The sequence below is a fragment of the Elephas maximus genome, chromosome 13 (assembly GCF_024166365.1).
Source record: "Elephas maximus indicus isolate mEleMax1 chromosome 13, mEleMax1 primary haplotype, whole genome shotgun sequence".
Classification (NCBI taxonomy): Eukaryota; Metazoa; Chordata; class Mammalia; order Proboscidea; family Elephantidae; genus Elephas; species Elephas maximus.
The window spans coordinates 96,127,963-96,144,679 of NC_064831.1; positions in this window are offsets into that span (position 1 = coordinate 96,127,963).

A 16,717-nucleotide genomic window follows, 5' to 3' on the forward strand; every position below is an offset into this window, starting at 1 on the left:
AATTGGGCATGGGGAGGGATGTTGGGGGCAAACATGGTGTCAGTCACATGGACCCAGGCCCCTGGGGTTGGGAGCCCCTTCCCAGCTGAGAGGCCACATACTGCTACTAAGCTCTGGGCTGCAGGGACCTAAGGCAGTGCCTCCAGGACATTTTGATGGTGTGAGGAAAGGGCCAACCACTGGAGCTCCAGTCCCACCAACAGTGCACAGAGCACCCTCCCGAGGCTCAGGGGGCAGGGGGCAACATGTGGTGGGCACCTGTGACACCTGGCACCTGGCAGGTCTGTCCCGAGTGGCCCCAACAGGAGGGGAGGACAGGAGAGGACTCTGGAGGGTGGCCCTTCAGGCCCCTACCCCAGCCCAGCTGCAGAAGAGGGTGTGTGGCCAGAATCAGGGCCTCCTCCTACTGAGAGGGGTCCCCTGGGTTGGAGTCAGGAGAGTGCTGAGGCAGGTGGACGGCTCCACCTCCACGGTAGTGGGCAACACAAGTGTCCTAGCCTTACTAGAACACGCCTCGCTTACCTCTCTCCACCCAGCCTCCCTCCAGAAAACACCGAGGCTCCTCACTCCAAAGCCCAGAAGCTCAAAGGCCTGGACCCCTCAGGGCCCCACAAGACCCCCAGTGCCCCCAGCATCCTTAGTTCCCTAGCCCCCAGTCTCCCCCAGCACCCCCAGAGCCCCTAGAAACTTCCCAGTCTCCCCCCAGTGCCTCCCACCCCCACGCCCCCCAGCGTACCTGTGTTCCCCAAAGCCCTCCAGGGCCCCCAGCTCTCTTCGGCACCCCTAATATCCCCCAGCACCCCCTAGCTCCCCAGTCTCTCTCAGTGCCCCTAACATCCCCCAAGACCTCCTAGCCCCCCAGTCTTCCTCAGCTCACCAATATCCCCCAGCACCCCTTAGCCCCCTAGTCTCCCTCAGCACCCTCTAGTGCCCCTAGCACCCCCAGCCCCTTCCCAGTCTCCCCCCAATGCCCCTGATTTCCGCCAGTACACCCAGCTCCCCGAACACCCTTAACACCCCAGCCCCCTCTCAGTCTCCCCCAGTGCCTCTGGTTTCCCCCAGTACCCCTAGCCTCCCAAGCACCCTCAGTGCCCCCAGCACCCCACCCCCACACTTCATAGCCCAAGTTGACAGGCGCAGAGAGGCTCGTTCATTGGGTCTGTAGTTTTGCCGAGAAATGAAACATTGCCCAACCCCAAGGAGAAACCACAAGAAGACAAAAACATGCGACCGACATTGTTGCAGCTGGTCCTGGAGGCTTAGCCTGATCGCCCCTCTGAAGTGGGGTGGGGCTGTCGATGTTTGTGTTAAAGGCAAGAAAAAGATTTCCTGTGGGAAGCTGTTTCCAATCTCCCAAAAGATCCCCCTCGGCTAAGGAAGAGTGTCACTTGTCTGGGGACAAACAACACTGGACCTTTTCGTCCTTGTCACGTTCATGCTGCATCCCTCATGGGCCAAAGCCACAGGTAGCCCTGCTGTGTATCTGCACCTGAGGCTCATAGCTGGGGGCCGGGGAGCAGGGCCGCCAAGGTGTGGGCACTGCAGTCTCACCACAGGGCTCCCAGTGTACAGTGGGGGCCCACCTGCAAGATGGAGCCTGATGCTTCTGAACAGTGGCGAGCCGGTCCCCACAGGCAGAGCCTGGCTCAGGAGCCCAGTGGGGCAGGGCCGCAGGTTTAGAGATGCTGCAGAGAGGTTATCTGGAGGTCAAGAGGGCTAGAAAGTGCTGTCTGCCACCAGGACAGGTCGCCTTCTATGTTCTGCATCTTGAGCCATGGGCCCATCACCTGTAGCTCTTTGGGATATTAGAGGGCTCACCGGCAGCTTCAAGGGACTGAGCTACTGATCCAAGGCCCAGCTCTGGCTCCCTTCTTCCAGAAGGCTTTCTGGTCAGTATCCTGCCCATACCTACCAGGCTTGGACTCCCCTTGTTCTCTTCAGAGACCAACTTTGCAGAGATGGGGCAGGTGCTGGAGGCTGTTTAAGGCTCAGCCTCTGTGGCAGGGCCCGGAGGTCAACCCCAGCCCCCCCGAGAGGAAATAGGCCCTGTGGGGAGGCCCCAAAGCTAAGGGCTCCTCCTGTCCCCTGCTGACCTCTCAGGTGTGGCCTGGACCGGCTGCCCCTTCACCCACCAGACTGCTGCCCACCTGCATGTCTCCTGTCTTGGTCCCACCCAGAACCCTAAGTTCCTGTGTTCACCCTCCACACAGAAGCGGCACCCTCCCCCACCCCGCGAGCTTGGTCTGTGTGCTCTTGACATGCGCTCTGTGATGGCCTCTGCAGTTCATAGGTGAGACTTGTCTTCATGGCCGTTGAAATCCTAGATCTTTTCCTCAGTTGTATGGCAGACACCTTGAGAGTGGTAGCCCCAAGTTTCCTGCCCTGGTTTGAGCCACCCTGCCCCTCTGCCTCAGGTTCTTCTCTCCACTTGGCACTTAAGAGAGGAAGGAGCTCTTCCAAGCAGAGAGCACTTGGGAGAAGAGGCACAGTGGGGCTCTGGGTTTCTCACGCAGGTTTGGCTCCATGTGAATGCAGCCCTAATTTAACACGCACTCGACTACAGGCTGGGAAAGCACCACTCAGGAGGACAATCTCACCAAATCCTTGGTTCATGGAAGATTAGGTCTTGGAGAAGGGAATCAAATTCAGTAGAAAATGGCTTTGTAGTCACAGAGGCATTTGTGAGTTTGCAGGAGCTTCACAGTCTGGGCCTCCCGGCATCACAAGCCTGTGCCCAGAGCGGGTGTTCACTCATGGGAAGGCAGAAGTCACGGCATGCGCCCCCTGAACCCACACACAGTGCTGTCTGGCATAGTCCACACAAACGGTTTAACTGATAAACAGGGTGAACCTAGATCACAGGTCACAAAAGACAAAATGTGCTTCCAACCTAGGGAGATGGATTGACACAATCGATGCGACAATGGACTCAAACACCCTACAGACCATGCAGATGGCACAGACACAGCAGTGTTTGCTCGGTTACACATAAGGTCGCCATGAGTCGGAGCCAAATTGGCAGCCACTAACAACAACAACGATGGCAAAACGTAGCATGAATTTATGTGGCACTGACTTAGTCATCTAGTGCTGCCGAAACAGAAATACCCTAAGTGGACGGCTTTAACAAACAAATATATTTTCTCATAGTTTAAGAAGCTACCAGTCCGAATTCAGGGTGCTGGCTCTCGGGGAAGGGTTTCTCTCTCTGTAGGTTCCGGAGGAAGGTTCTTGTCTGTTTTGAGCTTCTGCTCCTAGACAACCTTCTTGTGGCTTGGCACGTGTCTTTCGCCATCTCTGCTCTGCTCACTTGTTTAAACTCTTTCACATCTCAAAAGAGATTCACTCAAGACACACCTACACTAGCCCTGCCTCATTAACATAACAAAGACAACCCATTCCTAAATGGGATTATAACCACACGCAGAGACGTTGGGATTTACAACGCACATTTTGGAGGGGGACACAATTCAACCTATAATAGTCATTAATCCTTGGAGAGGCTCCTGGAAGATGGAAGCAAGGCCCTGAATGCCAGGGACATCCAAACACAACCTTATCTCCCAGGACTTACCAGGACACACACAAGTATGACAACGAAAGGGAGACTGTAGGATCAGGTCCCCGGCCTCCCTGCAACAACTATACCTGTGGGCGCCCCCCTCCCAGGTCCTCTGCTTGTAGATCTGCCTGTACTGGTAGTCTACAGGCGTTGCTGTTCCTGTCAGGCATTGTACAATGCCCAGGAGCCCAGTGATGCCAAAGCCGCATGGGGGTAAGGGAGAGCTCAGAGAGCACCGTCCCTGGCACATTTACTAGACAGCCCCCAATAGGGCACCCGGGTCCTGATGATGGCTTACAAGTTGAGGAAATAGCATCTTCACACTTTCCTGCAGTTCTGTCCTCTCCTCAGCTCCCTAAGGTACTCAGATACACCTTTCCACCCCATGTAACGAGTCAGACAACTCTGAGACTGCCATACTGTGAGGAAGCCCAAGCTAACCGTGTAGAGAGGTCATGTGGAAGACCACCAAGGCACCAAGTGTATAAGTGAAGGCTTCTGGGACCTTTCAGCCCAACGAGCTGCCAATTGAACACAGTCAAAAGAGTTTTCCCAGTCAATACCATGTGGCCATTACCACTCACAGTGTCATGAGAGATAATAAGACATTGTTTGGGGTGGGGGCTTATGTGGCAATATACAGCACAGACATTCAGATTCTGTCTGGTCTAGTTTCCTGAGCCCAGGGAACATGGGAAAGGTGGCCTGTCCCTGTGTAATGATGCCTTCCTAAGAATGCTGCTACTGGAGGTGAAGTGACAGCTCTCAGAGCCACTCTGTGATCTTGTTTCTTGGCTACTTTAAACAGAGGTAAGCTTTGTTTATTTATGAGCTGGGTGTGGTGGGAAAGGGAAGGAGAGTGAGCAGGGGAATGGAGGTGTAGGATTCCCCAGGAATAACCAGGTGTCGTGGAGTCAACTCTGACTAATGGCAACCCCGTGTATCAGAGTAGAACTATGTTATTTAATGGCTGATTTTTTAGAAGCAGATCTCCAGGCCTTACTTTTGAGGCACCTCTGTGTGGATTCAAACCGACAACTCCTTGGTTAGTAGACCAGCATTTCTCTCATTCCATTTTCAGGAGCCCACCATCAGCAGAAGTCCTGAACCACTGGCCATGGGACAGGGAAGCATGGTGGGCTGGGGTTATGCTGTTCATTGGGGGAGCTACAGGTGATCGGTTTGGCAGAGGCCAGGTATGTCCAGGTGGTAGAAGACCTGGCTGCGGGGTCAAGGAGTTTGGAGTTGGAGGCTGAAAGGTAAGCCTGCAAAAAGCCTTTGCAGAGGGATGGCCAGTTACTGGCATTAACTTTTTAGTTACTGTTGGTTTAATGGTATACTGGCCACTTTTTATGTCTCTGGTCCTTATAAAAACCAAAACCAAACCCATTGCCATCGAGTTGATTCTGACTCACAGCGACCCTATAGAACAGGGTAGAACTGCCCCATAGGGTTTCCAAGGAGCAGCTGGTGGGTTCGAACTGCCGACCTTTTGGTTAGCGGCCAAGCTCTTAACCACTGCACCACCAGGGTTCCCTGGACCTCAGAGGTAGTACTTATTCAGGTTCTAATGCATTTAGTGTCCAGGTGGATCCCTTTGAAATGCGTGGAGCTCAGCAGACTGGTTTTGAAGCCTCAGTGCTGTGTAGCTTGAGCGTTCTATCAGGTGATGCTTCCTGGATGTGTTAATTTGTGTTTGCCTTTTTTTTTTCCTTTATTTCTGTGAGATAAAGACCGCAAGCATAATTATGTCTTTCCTGTGTCATGTTAGGGTGCCCTGATGGGTTCGTTTGATTTTTTTGTGTCATATTTGGAAAACCAAAGGTTCCCCATATATAACCTAATGGAAAGGCTCCCTCAATAAATTCTCTATTTAGTTCTCATTGGTGTATTGTCATACCACAGATCGGTGGTACCAGATCTGTGGCTTGTATTACTAGATCATATTTCTCAAAATCCATAGCGCCAACCAAAAATGTAAACACACTTAATGAGTAAGCATGAAGTCCAATACTGAAAACACATGCCATAAAATTAAAAAATAAATAAATAAAAATTTGGTAACAAAAGGGTAAAGAGAAATAAACTGAAATGCTAGGGTAGGGGTGCCTTTGGTGGAGGCCTGGGCAAGGGTCAAGGATGGCAAGGAGCGCCTGCTGGGTGTGGTTGGGCCGAGGGTGTAGGCAGGCCGGAGTTTAAGCATTCCATCCCTGGGGCCTCTTGCTCCTCTGCCCTGGAGGCCCAGCAGCTCTTTGGTCATTTCCAAAGAAGCCCTGAGGCTTGTGCCCTGGCCTGCGTCCTGCAGGTGGGAGCTCAGGGCTGCTGGCGGCAGGCGGGGCCTGACTTGGAGGAGCAGTCCCCATGTTTTCCTGCCCAAGGTGAGGAGGCTATTTTCGGTTTAGAACTAGGCTGCAGGGATTCTGTTACCAGAGAAGCTTCTGCCGTTCGCCTGGGAGCTCCATCTGCTCTAGGAAGATCACGCAGCCCTGGCCTGCCTGCTGCTAGCCACAGAGCCATCATTTGGTCCCTTCAAGCCGAGAGCTCAGCTGCTGAGGAGGCATGCCTGAGCCAGGACCACTCTGACTGTATCCCCGGGCCAGGCTCAGAGGCCCTGCCCATGCAGAGAGGCCTGATCTCTGAGGAGGGAAAGTGCACTGCAAGGAACTTGAAATTCATCGTCCTGCTTAGTCCTCACAGCCAGCCAGGGGAGCTGGGGCGGGACAGGTGTTACTTTAATCCCTTTTGTAAGTCAAGGTGCTTCAGTTTACAGACGTTACATAATTGGCCCCAGGTATGGAGCTAGTCCGAAGCAGGACAGGGATTTGGACCTGGGCCAGCCGACCCAGCCCCCTTCTGTTAATTGGGCACCACCCTGCAGAACCACAGGCCGAGAAGAGCTTCCTTCAGTGCCGTGAATTATTTAATATGGCCCTTCTAGCCACGCATAAGCAAAGATGTCACCCTGAGGAGGACTAAGGTGCCCCTGACCCAAGCCATGGTGTCTTCAATCGCATCATATACATTCAAAACCTGAACAATGAATAAGGAAGACCAAAGAATTGATGCCTTTGAATTGTGGTATTGGCGGAGAATATCAAACATACCATGGACTGCCAAAAGAAGAGACAAATCTGTCTTGGACGAAGTACAACCAGAACGGTCCTTGGAAGCAAGGATGGTGAGACTTCATCTCACATACTTTAGACATGTTGTCAGGAGGGACCAGCCCCTGGAGAAGGACATCATGCTTGGTAAAGTAGAGGGTCAGTGAAAAACAGGAAGACCCTCAACGAGATGGACTGACACAGTGGCTGCAACAATGGGCTCAAGCATAACAGCAATTGTGAGGATGGCGCAGGACTGGGCAGTGTTTCGTTCTGCTGTGCGTAGGGTCACTAGGAGTCGGAACCGACTTGACAACACCTAACAACAACAACAGCAGCCACGCATGGTCTTGTGACTCCCACAAAATGATTGGGTGGGGCTATGTAAATAAGATGCTTGCGGCCTACCCAGGGGATTGGACAGCTTGCTGATAATACTAATAAAGTGCATGGTACTCTTGTGGGTGTGAGACCATGCAAATAATGTGTATGGAACCCTAGTAAGGAGATTGGTCAGTTTTGCCAACTGGCTAGGTTTAAAATGAGCCGTCCCAGAGGTGGAAGGGAGAACCTCACTACCTTCAAGAGAGAAGAGCCTGGAGGAGAGCTTGTCCCAGGGTCCCTGAGCGAAGAACCTCCTAGACCCAGGAGACAGAGAACTTTAACACTGGAGAAGGCGTGAGATGGCAAGAAGTGATGGCAAGCACGGCAGAGTCCAACTGCAAAGAATTGATGGCAGCAGAACCAGAAGACAGGCTTGAGATGGCACAGTGGGCTTCCCAGTGGATGTGCTGACCCACAGAGTGAGAGAGCTGAGAGCCTTCGGGTCGGAGGCTTCCCGGTGGAGTAGGGTGCCGCTGGGTACTTAGTGGCAGAGCTAAAGAGTTTTGTAACACTTGCCAAGCACGGCAGAGACTGGGCCTCTCAGGGATGAGGCCTGAGAGAGGAGCCTGTCCTCAGTGGGCCAAGTGGACCCCTGCATGGCTGAGAGGAGCTGACAGCTGTCCTGCATTGAAGAAGGGAGACTTTGCCTACATGCTTCCTTATCTCGGCCCCGAGCTGTAGCCTGTCGATCCTGATCCCAAGTTGTGACCTGTTAACTTGGCTAATAAGCCCCATAACTGTGAGCATGGTCTGTGAGTTCTGTGTGGCCATTGCAATGAATTATTAAACCCAGCAGGGAAGTGGAGAGTGCCGTGGGAGGGATGGCCACCGTCAGGATGGTAAAAAGGAAGGAGAGAGGAGGCATGTCTGACCTCCACTCACAGGCATCAGCCCTGGGTTGATGATGACGGTGACTCTCTCCTTCCCCTTGCGAACTGAGATGAGGAGTCCTGATGCCCCCACACCGTTTTTACACTTCCCACGACTGATGGGATCAAAAACGGGGGTGGCCACGAACAGGTGGAGCACAGGGCATTTTAGGGCAGTGAAGTGGCTTTGCATGACACTGGTGGACGCATGACATTATGCATTTGTAAGGCCCATGGGACTGTGCAGCACAGAGTCAGCCCTGATGTAAACTACAGCTGATAATGATGTATCGATACTGGTTCATTAATTATAAGAAATGCACCCCAGGAAGGCGAGATGCGACAGTGGGGAAACTGTACAGGGGAGAAGGGCAATGAGAACTTTACAGAAAGTACGTTCTACACAATTTTCCCTAAACTTAAAACTTCTCTGAAAAATGAAGTGCATTAAAAAAATAATAAACCAAATTAGAAACCTCAATTTCCTAGCCCCTGCCATGGGTGCACTTTCCACAGATGTGGGGCATCGGAATCCTCTCTCCAGCACCCCTTCCTGTCTAGGTCCTCCTGACAGGCCGAGAGGCTGGCTGGTTTCCCATAGTTACCTCCTGCGAGCAGACCCCATTCCCTTCCCGCAATCCCAGCCTTATACCTCAGCAGTTCCCGTTATGACCTTAGTGTGGGCAATTTTCATTCCCTTTTTTTTTTGGATGAGCCAAAAAATGCCTGTAAAGTTTGTGGTAAGCCTGGAGGACAAGGGTGGGATTCAGGGATGAGGGATTCATTGGGTAAATGTGGACTGCTCTCCAACTGCTGTGAGTGCAGGGGTGGAAGAGACTACATTTACCAGGTGACGGCCACGAATCATGTACTTAACCAGTTGCCATGGAGCTGAGGGTCAGAGTAGAACTGTGCTCCATAGGGTTTTCAATGGCTGATTTTTTGGAAGTGGATTGCCAGGCTTTTCTTCCCAGGTGCCTCTGGGTACATTTGAACCTCTAACTTTCTGGTGAGCAGCCAAGTGTGTTAACTATTTGCACCACTCTTGGCTATGTTAACCTGCTCAACCAAAGATCACAAGTCAGCACAGCAGCTGCAGTTGGGCTACTACCTGGTTACGTTTGTGTGGTCCACTACAATCTACCTTCCTATATCATGTATCTAGCTTTTGTAGGGGCCAGACTTGTGAATTAGATGGGGTATGACAGGGACCAATGCCTCTAAATTATTGAACTTTTTGAGGGTGACATTAATCTTTGCCACCCCTAAGAATGCGACACTATTTTTTTGTGTGTTTGTGTGCTTTAGGCAAAAGTTTACAAATCAAGTCAGTCTTTCGTACAAAAAGTTATACGCGCCTTACTATGTACTTCTAGCTGCACTCCCCCTAATGAGACAGCACACTTTTCCTCTCCACCCTGTATTCCCCGTGTCCATTCAAGCAGCCCCTCTCCCCTTCTTCCTTCTCATCTCGCCTCCAGACAGGAGCTGCCCGCATAGTCTCATGTGTCTACTTGAGCCAAGAAGCTCACTCCTCACCAGTATCATTGTCTATCTCATAGTCCAGTCCAATCCCTGTCTGGAGAGTTGGCTTTGGGAATGGTTCCAATCTTGGGCTAACAAAGAGTTCAGGGACAGTGACTGTCAGGATCCCTCCAGTCTCAGTCAGACCATTAAGCCTAGTCTTTTTATGAGAGTTTGAGATCTGCATCCCACTGTTCTCCCGCTCCATCAGGGACTGGAACACTGTTTTTGATTTACTATCCAGGTCCCTGGGTTTGTACTCGACTCCTAACCTACGCCACCACTTATCTCTCGATTTGTTGTACTGTGGTGGCTGGTGTATACCTGTGACGCTGGATGTTATGTCACTGGTATTTTTCAAATACCACCAGGGTCACTCATGGTAAACAGGTTTCAACAGAGCTTCCATAGTAAGACAGACTAGAAAGAAGGACCTGGTGATCTACTTCTAAAAAATTGGCCAGTGAGAACCTTATGAATAGCAAAGGAACATTGGTATAGTGCCAGAAGATGAGTCCTTCAGGTCCGAAGGCAGTCAAAAGATGACTGGGGAAGAGATGGCTCCAAAAAGTGGAGTTGACCTCAATGACGTGGGTGGAGTAAAGCTTTCAGGATCTTCATTTGGTGATGTGACATGAATCAAAATGAGAAGAAACAGCTGCAAACATCCATTAATAATCGGAAAGTAGAATGTACAAAATATGAATCTAGGAAAATTGGAAGTTGTCAAAAATGAAATGGAATCCATAAAGATCAATTTTCAATCTCCTCATGTGTGCAAAAGCTGGACAATGAATAAGGAAGACTGAAGAAGAACTGATGCCTTCAAATTATGGTATTGGCGAAGAATATTGAATATACTGTGAACTGCCAGAAGAACAAACAAATCTGTCATGGAAGAAGTACAGCCAGAATGCTCCTTAGAAGTGAGGACGGTGAGACTTAATCGCACTTACTTTGGAAATGTTATCAGGAGGGACCAGTCCCTGGAGAAGAGCAACATGCTTGGTAAAGTAGAGTCAGCAAAAAAGAGGAAAACCTTCAATGAGATGGATTGACACAGTGGCTGCAACAATGGGCTCAAACATAGTAACAATTGTGAGGACGGCACAGGACAGGGCACTGTTTCGTTCTGTTATGAGTCAGCATCAATTTGATGGCACCTAACAACAACAACTAACCTAAAGGTTGGTGGTTTGAACCCGCCCAGTGGTGCTGTGGAAGACAGGCCTGGTGATCTGCTTCCATAAAGATTACAGCCAAGCAGATCCTCAGAGTTCTACTTTGTAACACATGTTGTTGCCATGAGTTGAAGTCTACTGGACAGCAACAGGTTTGGTTGCTGTTTTTTTTATCCTGGCTTGGCAAGGGGAAAAGACCTCTCCAAAGGCTTCTGCCGGCCTTCCCCACTCCAATTGCTCTTACCCCACAGATTAAGGCACCCAGGGGGTGAGGGGAATTCTGCCAACTGCCGAGAATCTCCACTCCAATAATACACTCAAGAAGTGGAAAAGTGATTACCAGGCGGTCAATAGACCACAGGCCCCAGAGAGGCAGGCCAAGACCTGGCTCCCACCAGCCCCACACTCTCCGCGGGCCATGTGACCCTCTGATCTCCATTTATCAATATTGGTTCAGACCCAGGTAATGCGGGGCTGCCTCTAGACAGGCCCGGAGTCTTCGATGCTGTATACACTGCCATGGGGTTGCAAAGCCTTCGTCACAGGGCATAGTCAGTGGGGCCTACGTCTGACGACTAACTGGGGAATGGTGATCTGGGGGATTAGGGGGTGGCTGGCTCAGCCTCCTGATGGTCCATCGGTGATATGGCTTGTTGCATGAACTAATCAACGCTCTGTTGACTGCTGTCCACTGGCCTCGTGGACCCTGAGCGCTGTTAACCATCTCCTCAGTGCTCTGCATGGAGACCCCAGCTGCTATTCTGATCTTGCTAGTCATTGAGGTCATTGCAGTCCCCTGGCTTCTGGATTCAGCTCCCACCTGCCCTCTACTACACTGTGCTCCTAGCACCTCCCACCGTCAGCCCTGACTTACAGCCAAGATGAGCTTCTCAACAACACGCTGCCCCTCTCACAAGGGAGGGACGCTTTGTGCCTTTGGTAAAACGGAGGGTCCATCAGCCCCGCTTGGGTCGCTGACGTGGGTGTGGGCTGCTGCGTTCTCCGGCCTCTCATGTGGTAACCACTGGGAGCCTTTGGCCCCTTGGGTGGCTGTTCTGCCGTTTCTCTGCACATGGTATGGCCATCTTGCCCCCGAGCTTCCCAGAGCCATGCAGGGTCCTTGCCAGGGTGTTCAATTCCACACCCCAGAGCAGAGAGTGTCCCCCCATTGAGGAGCTCGTCCTTACCCTGGCCCCACCCTTTTTGCCTCAGCCCGTCGGGGTCCAGTCCCAGGCATACTTACTGTCTGGTCAGGTCCTGCCTCGCCCTGCAGCTCCTTTGGCATATACTCCTGCCCTCCCTTAGCAGGTCCTGCATCCCCCCAATCTTGCTATACTGGGGTTTGCCCCTCATGATGGATCTGCTTGCCCAGGGGGATCATGGAGTTAGATCCTGGGAGGAACATATCTTGTTGGACACCTGCCACATCGGAGGCCTCTGTGTGACCATTAAGCAGGAACGGGGAGATGGGGAGCATGTGGGGGAGGGGGAGAACTTCTGCCTAATGAGGGGAGCAGGCCACTCCTGCAGGCCCAGAGGGCTCACAGAAATCTGGAGTTCAAGGTTCTCACCTACACCTACCCAGATCTTGGCATCCCAGGTCTCAGGTTCCCACTGCTTTTCCATTGTGGCCCTGAACTTGGTACAGAGCACTCACTGTCCTAGTCCCCTAGGCTGTCGTATCAAAGGACCACAAACATGGTAGCTTAAAACAACAGAAATTTAATCTCTCACAGTTCTTGAGGGCAGAAGTCCAAGATCAAGGTGTCTGCAAGGCTACTCTCCAAAGGCTCTAGGGGAGGGATTCTTCCTTGCCTCTTCCAGCTTCTGGTGGTCCCAAGTCTTCTTTGGCTTGTAGCAGTGTGAAAATGGCACGGCAGGGGCATCTGACCTCCTCTAACTTCACAAGGAGAATCAAGGTCAACAGCCCAAGGCTGATTCCTACGAGACAGAGGTCAGACTTGCCTCTACCCTCCAACCTTTTCATCAGCTCTGACACCAGCCGTCCCTCCCACAGCACTCTCTACTCCTCTGCTGGGTTTGATAATTTTTGCAATGCCCACACAGAACTAATAGGCAATATTCATGATTATGGGGCTTGTTAGGGAGGTAAAAACCAAAAAAACCAAACCCGTTGCCATTGAGTTGATTCCGAGTCATAGCAACCATATGGGACAGAGTAGAACTGCCCCATAAGGTTGCCAAGGAGCGGCCGGAGAATTCAAACTGCCAACCTTTTAGTTAGCAGCTCTTAACCACTGGGCCACCATGGCTCCCTTAGGGAAGTAACAGGTTACAATTGAGGCTCAGGAATGCTCAGGATATCGTTCTTCGATCAGGACAGCCCCTTCTCAGCCATTCCCACAGGCAGGCCTCTCTCTGACCCCTCAGCCTCTGCCCTGCTTGGGCAAGTGTTACAAAGGTCTTTTAGCTCTACTTATAAGTATTCGGAGGCAGCCCACTCCGCTAGGAAGACTCCTGCCCAAAGGTACTCAGCTCTCTTGCTTCACGGGTTGGGGAGCCTAGCTCTGAGAAATGCCCACTCTGCCAGCAAGCCTTCTGCCCAAAGGCACTCTACTTTCTCGATCCCTGGGCTAAAAAGCCCACCATACCATCTCCTGCCAAACTCCTAGCTCTGCTGCCACCATTTCTCTGCTGCTGCTTCTTGCTGTCTCTCACCATTTCCAGTGTTACAGCTCTCTCTATCTCTGTCTCCTGGACCTAGGAGGTTCTCAGTGCAAGGATCCTGGGTCCAAAGGATGCACTCCACTCCTGCCTCTTCTTTCTTGGTGGTGGCGAGATCCTCCCTCCTGCCCCTGGGATGGCTCATTTTAAACCTAGCAGGATGGCAAAACTGACCAATTCCCTCATTAGAATTCCATACAGCTTATTTGCATGATTCCACCCCCACAAGGGTGCCATGCAACTTATTTACATTATTAGCAAACTATCCAATCCCCTTGGTGGGCCACAAGCACCTCATTTGCATAGCCACACCCAGTCATTTGGTGGGAGTTACAGACTATGTGGCTAGAAGGGCCGTATTACGTAATTCACTGCACCGCAGGCAGCGTCGCTCCGATCTCTGCCTCTGTCTTCATGTGGGCTCCTTCCTGTGTGTCTCTGTGTCTAAGTCCCTTCTCCCTTTCTTATCAGGACGCCAGTCATATTGGATTAGGACCCACCCTATTCCAGTTGGAACTCTTATTAATTAATTACATCTGCAAAGATGCTATTTCCAAATAAGGTTCAAATAACATTCACAGGTACAGGGGTACGACTTGAACGTATCTTTAAAAAAAAAAAAAAAGAGGACACAAATCAGCCCACAACACCTGCCAAAGCACAGAGGTGCTGTGCTTATGAATAACCTGTAGGCCTCAGCCTCTGCTCCACCAGGCTTCTTCCTTGCTCCTCCCCCTCTCCCCCCTCCCCACCAGCCCTGCCAGGCCTAAGGGTCTCCTTAAATGTTCTAGGAGGCCCTCTGGCTTCCACATTTTGATGTGAATTTGTGAGTATCTCCAGTCTGTCATTATCTCCCTTTAAGAACCAGTGGTGCTCGGAGCAGCTGGGGGTCCACCAGTTACAGCATCCCCCCCTAAACACACACACACACACACACACACACACACACACGCTTCTCAACCCCAGTACATGGTCCCAGCCAGCCACCCTCTTCCCTGGAATCATACCTGGTTCTTCTCTGATGCAAGGGCTAACAGTCCCATTGCTGCAGCCTGCCAGGGACTGTTCACACTCTGCCTACCACCTATGAGGGCACCCCTAGTGCCAGCTGTTCGGCAAGTGGCACCTGTCCCAGGTCCCTTAAGAGTCTTCTTTCTAAGATACACCTGTAAGGAAGTGAGGAGAGCAGGACCAGTCAGAGGGAGAGGAAGACCCAGGATGCAACTGTACCCGAGGCCTCACCAGTCCTGCAGTGGCCCTGGAGCTGTGGGCATGGCATTGGCCATGGGCGGCCCCTGGGAGGGGCAAGATCTTGGGCAAGGATGTTCTCTGAGGCTGCGAACAGTTCCCAGTGAGAGACACAGCTGTGAACCACCTGCAGTTGTCCACCCCTGTCATCCAGCTCAGTGAGGGACACAGCTGTGAACCACCTGCAGTTGTCCACCCCTGTCATCCAGCTCAGTGAGGACACAGCTGTGAACCACCTGCAGTTGTCCACTCCTGTCATGCAGCTCAGCACTCCTTCCTTCTGCCTTCAATTCTGACTCTCAGTGCTGGTGCGCTGCCTTGGGCCACCGCAGTGCGGGCTTGTCCCAGACCCTCCAGTTCTGCAACAGCCCCCCGGTCGCATGCCCAGCAGTCCACCCAGCCGCCTGGACGGGAAGCAGGTTTATCACAGAAAGGCAGGAGAAAGACCCCCTCAGCCAGGGCTGGCTTGGTGGGTCTGCGACCAGGGCAGGGGGTGCTCTCAGAAGAGTTTGTGCCGCCATCTTGGAACGCTTAACAATTTTATCTTTAAATTTGTGTTCTGTAAATGGAGTCCAATGGGACAATGGAGCACACACGGGGGCCCATCTCCTGCTTCCCCTCACTTCTCCAGTGAGGGTCCTTGGCCATATACTCTTCTCTGCTCCCCCTCTCCCCCCGTGACCACTGCCCCTGGCTGGGGCCTGGGCACAGGTGCAGGGAGGGGCAGGTGTGTAAGCCTCTCCCACTGAATCGTGGGGCAGGGTGTTGGGTCCTGCGGGAATCTGCACTCTCGCCACAAGTACCCCATACCCAAGGGAGCACAACATTAATAGAAAATAAAAAACACCATGGCTGGTCCAGAGAGAGATAGGGGAAGAAAGGAAAGAGCTTTTTCCTGCTTTTTGAATAAGGGCTCCTGTGTTTTCCTTTTGCACTGGCTCTCAGACTATGGAGTTCCTGGGTGGTGCCAACAGTCAAAAGCTAACCAAAAGGTTGGCTGTTCAAGTCTACCCAGAGACACCTTGGAAGAAAGGTGTGGTGACCTGATTCCAAAAACTTGAACTTTGAAACCCTGTGGAGCACAGTTCTACTCTGATACACAGGGGTTCGCCATGAGCTGAGGTCGATTTTGGCAGCAACTGGTTTGGTTTGGTGTTCCCACAGGCCATGCAGCCCATCCTGCTCCCGGTGTGATGATGAGTGGATCAACCACGTCCTCCTGGGCACACACGGGTACACTCTAGCACCCTTTCTGACCACCATAAACCCAAGGACTGCCTGCAGCACTGCCAGAGGTGGCCAGCACTGTGCCCACACTTGGCCCAGCTCTCCATACGTCACTTCATTTCCTTCCTCCTCAGGAGAAGCTTGGGGCTTTTCAGCTACAGTCCCTTCCTTCTTGCCCCAAAACTACACAAATGGCTCCAAGACCCATTAACTTGTGGGCGGGAGCAAGTACTAAACTCAAGTTGAGCAGACATTTCTATGCCTGTCCAAGATAGCATAAATGGTGATGGAGACCCTGGCAGGGAGCACGCCACACCCTGCCCAGGATGCCCGTCTCTGCAGCTCCAAACCTGACCGAGTTGGCACAGACACCAGGAGCCGGCACCCTGCTGTGGTCCAGACATGCTGTCATGGCCCTGGGTACCTAGCCAGAGAGGGCTGGCTGTCACCTGTTCCTGCTCAGGGACTATGTTAGGAGTTCACTGACTGTTCCCTCAAGGTGTGACAAATGAATACTAGCTCCCAGGGCCAGAAATTAAAACCGGGCTGGGCTCCCTCCCATCTGCCTGGGGCTCAGGGAGTCCCTAGGATGTGCCTCCTCCTCCCCCTCCCCCCTAGCAGGCAGGGCCCACAAACCCAGGGGGCCCATCTGCAACATTTGTTTGGGTGAGGGCTAGGGCAGCGTTTATAGCGGTCCTGCAAGCTGCCCTCGGCTAGGAGGCGGTGCCAGGCGGGGTCCCAGCAGCAGCTGGGCACCCGCTCCAGATGATACCGCAGACCCTCCCTGCCGTCAGAGGGAGCCTCCTGGGTAATCCCTCCTGTGGCTCCTGGGGAGAGGCGAGAACACAAGCCGATTGTGGTAGATCATGTGCTGGGAGAGAGGCCGGGAAAGGGGGCGATGAAAACGCCCTTTGTGCATGGCCTCATCTGCCA